The 5,030-nt window shown below is 31.8% G+C and overlaps 1 long non-coding RNA gene across 1 annotated transcript; it reads right to left on the bottom strand.

Annotated features, from left to right (window-relative positions):
- Positions 1–208: 208 nt before the first annotated feature.
- Positions 209–4,490, bottom strand: LOC141381621 (uncharacterized). Its single transcript, XR_012402071.1, has 2 exons — positions 2,341–4,490; positions 209–1,271 (listed from the first exon to the last, which is right to left on the bottom strand). It is a non-coding gene; the product is annotated as an uncharacterized lncRNA (long non-coding RNA).
- Between the last annotated feature and the right edge of the window lie 540 nt (positions 4,491–5,030).

Below are 5,030 nucleotides of genomic sequence, written 5' to 3'. Positions count from 1 at the left end.
ATTAAAGTAACAATTCACACCATTAACTACTGGGTTATTATCTGATTAAGGTATTCACTGTTTATTAACACTTATAAAGTATGATCTTTTTTTACATCCCTAATCCTAACCAATTTCTAAACCCTGATACTACCTTACTAACTATTAATACACTGCTAATTAGTGGTTCAGAGCTAAAAGTCTTAGGTATTGGTTTGTTTATGGCATAAATTGCACATTAAAATAAAGCATGACCAATATTTGTTTTCTCTCTAAATAAAAAATGATATTTTTCCCATAATTTGAAGCTGATTTTTCAGCATCATCGTCTCACATTATCCTTCAGAAATCATTATAATATGACTATAAGCTGTTATTTCACGATACATTATTACTGGTATTTAATCAGTATATTATACTATCTATCTATCTATCTATCTATCTATCTATCTATCTATCTGTCTGTCTGTCTGTCTGTCTGTCTGTCTGTCTGTCTGTCTGTCTGTCTGTCTGTCTGTCTGTCTGTCTGTCTGTCTGTCTGTCTGTCTGTCTGTCTGTCTGTCTGTCTGTCTTTCTATAAATGTCTTTTACTCTTGAACTATAATTATTGTTAATGTGTCCTTGATTAATAAAAGTAATTAATTAATAAACTTTTGAATGGTACTTTCATAGTTAACAACAAACTCTGAAGCAGTCTAATTATTATAAACACTAATAATGATTTCTTTCTAATAATAACACTGTCTTTCACATGAGACGTTAAAACGAGGTCCTGACCTTCTGTGGTCATAAAAAAATATTCCATGGCACTTCTCGGAAAGAGTAGGGGTGTAACCCTGGTGTCCTGGCCAAATTCCCTCCATCAGCCTTTACCCATTATGACCTCCCAATTATCCCCATCCACCAAATTGACTCTATCACTGTCTCTCCACTCCACCATTAGCTAGTGTATGGTGAGCGCACTGGCGCCACTGTTCTGTGGCTGCTGTCGCATCATCCAAGTGGATGCTGCACACTGATGGTGGAGTGCCTTTATATAGTTCGTGAAGGAACACATTCGACACTGTTAAGGTACAAAGTGTCTGATTACTGATACCGGTTAAAGATTTGTACCTTTAATGAAGGTACAATATTGTATCTCCAGGTTTTAAAAACCATAGTTACATTTTGGTTTCCCATGGTACAGATCATGTTCTAAAGGTACAAACTGCAATGAACCAATTTGTTTCTTTGTCTTTAGGTACAATTATGTTCTATAAAAAGGCTTTACCATAATGACAAGGGTTTCGTACCTTCTTTAGTACAACATTGTACTATTTTTTCTGAGACTGTACAACACTATTATGGTGATTTCAGAAGTATCATGTGACACTAAGGACTGGAGTAGATTCAGTTTAAAATCAAAGTAATAAATATTTTTTTCATTTAAAATAATAAACATTAAATTAGAAAAAAAATCATTTTAAATTGCAATCATATTTCACAAATTGACAGTTTTTACTGTATTTTTGATAAAAAAAATTTTGAATTCTTTTCAACAATTTTTATAATCCTTGCGTTCTCATTGACTGCTAGTGTATGCATCAGAAATCTGTTTAGCAGTAGAGGGAAGGTTTATGACATTACATCAAATTGAGAATGTAATCTGATCAGTCAAACTATTTCCTGTCTCTTCCTCTCTGTCTTTTTTTTTGTAATCCTCTCCTGTACTAATGACAATGTGACCCTCATATTGGAGACAGGGTTAGTCCTTTTGAATTATGATCCAAAAACATGGCACACAATTTGTGTCACCATTTAGCCTTGGGAAATGGAGCAGTGCTCAGCCGATGTCATCAGCATAGGACGTACTGTTGTGGAACTACGTTTTGGGTTTCTATGCTGTGTAACAGACCTAATGAAGTCAGATTGTTTGGAGCTATTAGCTCCAGACTTCATTTAGTTTTATAGTTATTTCCCATTCACAAGATTTATCGGGAATTAAGGGGAAATTTAAACAAAGACTACAGCTGAAATGTAGATTTTTGGTGTATTTCAGTGTTGTATCTCTCTCTGTCTTACTCATAGTGCAAAATACAAAACAAATTGAATTAGTGTCATACAAAATTCAAAATATTAATCATACACTCTCAGAAATAAAGGTACGAGAGCTGTCACTGAGGTGGTACCTTTTTAAAAGGTACACATTTGTGCCTTTAAGGTCCATATTAATACCTCAGGGATACATATACCTACAAAGTACAAATTGTACATCTTAAATGTTTTAGGTACTAATATATACTTTTGAGATACCAATATAGACACTTTAAGTACAAATGTGTACCTTTTGAAAAGGTACCAGCCTAGTGACAGCTCTCGTACCTTAAGAGTTTTCTGAGAGTGTACACAGACAAGCCCTAAATAATTCATACCCCATAATTACTACTTATAAAAAAGCTCATTTATGTTTGCAAACAAGTGAAAATAGAAATATATTCCACTGTATAAAAAGGAATAAGAGCTTGTGTTGAGAATAAAACAATATAAAAAATACATTGCACGAGCAAAATGTGTTTACAAACCAATATAAAGGCCAAATAACTAGTATATTATGCAAATACATATATTAATGTTATACCTATTATGTGCAGATATAAAGACACATGCTCATTCATTTGTATTCTTACATTATGTTTAGTTATTAACTAAACATAATACAACATATACCATTCAGATGTAAATTCACAAATAGGTTTGATTTCTAGCACTTTGTACACCTTATAGCAGCAGATTTAGTTCACAATCAAATCTAGCAATCGCAAGCTAAATATGAATTTCATTCAGAAATATAAATCCTAAAATTTGGCATTAGTGACTTGCTTTTCTCATCAACACTCATATCGTCAGATTGTGAATTAGGGTAATTAAAGAAATTTAACTGAATCAATAACTGAAGACTTGTTTTGAATCTGAATCAGTTCATCTTTGCAAGTGAATTTGTTAGAAGTTAATGATTTGTTTGCAATTCAAAAGAATTGATTCATTCACTATATGAACAATGCAAGGGGATTTTAACTTGTCCAGTTCAAAATAAACATAAAAATCTTCTTTTGACTCCATTACACAGTATAAAATATTGAGGAGTAACAAGTATAATTGTATGCTTTGGAAAATGGTGAAGTAAAATTAAAAGGTTCCTATAACAAAAATATAGTGTTGTTTCTGTCCACCACTGAATGTATCCGTATACCATAGGGAGCTGCATTGAAGAGATGTTCTGACCCTACAAAATCAGTTCTTGTTAGAAATAAATCTCTATCAATATGTAAGACCCTGCTAGCAAAATCCCAGGGAGAGCATAAAACATGTGACACACAGCTTGCATTTTCTCCAACATCTGGCCAGAAGAGGATCAAGCTAATTATTACTATGTTGTATGCATTAAATGTACAGTAGGTCAGATAAAGCATCTGCAAAACGAGTGGTGACTTTAAAAGCATAATACAGTAAAGGTTGTTTTTATTAGCATCATGGTTCCATAAACCTTGGAAACTTTAAATTGCATAGCTACAAAATAAAGGTTCAGTGAGTGCATTGTCATAGTGATGCTATAGATTAATTATTTTGGGCCTTTCTAAGAATCTTTCAGTGTAGATGTATTTAAAAGTGAAAAAAATACATTTTCTTGTAGTAAATATTCAAAAGAACTGAAGTGTTGATTCTAAAAATATTAGCAAATGGTTCTTTAGAAAACCCCATAATGTCAAGATTAATTTTTAAGAATGTATAAGTTTAAGGAAAGCTGAAATTTCCCTGTGCTTTTTTTAGCACTTAATAAGTAAACAAATATAATTATTCAGATAAAATTTACTTAACAGCCAAATAAAATACAATGGAGTCTGTAAATCAGCTACTAAATAGGTTAGACTAGAGCACACCAATCATGCATGTAAGAATGTTAAATGTAAAATAATGAAGCAAAGTTTTGTAAGACATATCAAGATTCTTCTAACAGCCATGGAAAAATTGAGAAACAATCATAGTAATTCAATTTTATCTACATTTTTATGAGGGAATATTTTTTCGAATATGTTTCAGGCCTCTCTAGACTCATTTATATTTACAGTTCAGTACCATGATGATCTTCTGAGTACTCTTTTGTATTTGACTCAGTGAAACCTCCTACAGGTCAATCCGAGCAGTGCAGTCACAAGCTTAGCCCAACAGATAGAAAGACAAACAGAGAGCTTTCTGACCGTTTTCATCTTCTGAAGAAAAAGAAATGATAATATGCAGATTTAAAAACAGTGAGTTTTGACATCAAATATTGTCCAATTATCCAAATTGATGAAATACTATACAAAGTTTTGCTTGAATTTTTAAAGCAAAAATCCTATATAGTTTTAATAAATTTAAATACAATGTACTCTAGGGTTATTATATCAACAGAACAAAAATTACAATACCCATAAATAAGTGTCAGATGCAGTTGCAGATGGGACTGTATAACACCCTGTATCTCTCAAATAATTAAAAAATAAATAAATAAAAAAGCTAATGAAAACTGAACTGATTTTCAGTCATTCACTCTTGTGGAATCATTTATTGAGCTTCCATGTAAGGATGTAACGACCTTATATATAATAAATATATTTATTTGTCTTAAAGATGGCATTTTTACTCGCCAATTTGCTTCTGTTTCTATTTATCTAATCACAATTTATTTAAGACTTTTAATTTCTCTCTCTAAGCTCGATTGCATTAAGTGTGTAACTATTTGATCTTTGAGGCATTCATAAAAATAGACAAACAAATAACAACCAGTTGTCCAAGTGTCTTCCATATAACTAAATGTTTTTTTTAGATATTTTATGCAACAGTATTGTGAAATACATCATAAAAACACAACAAATCAAATGTGCATTTGGAATTAATCAAACTAGTTTAAATTTGAATGAAAATGTTATGAACAGGTTGCATCCTTCAGACTTTCTCCCTTGCACACATAAAGGTGTCCATATTTGGAGTTTTCCATATCCTGCCTTCATCATACAGCACATGATTTCCAGATA

The sequence above is a fragment of the Danio rerio genome, chromosome 4 (assembly GCF_049306965.1).
Source record: "Danio rerio strain Tuebingen ecotype United States chromosome 4, GRCz12tu, whole genome shotgun sequence".
Classification (NCBI taxonomy): domain Eukaryota; kingdom Metazoa; phylum Chordata; class Actinopteri; order Cypriniformes; family Danionidae; genus Danio; species Danio rerio.
The sequence above is the reverse complement of the archived record's forward strand: the minus strand, read 5'-3'. Positions and strand labels throughout refer to the sequence as shown.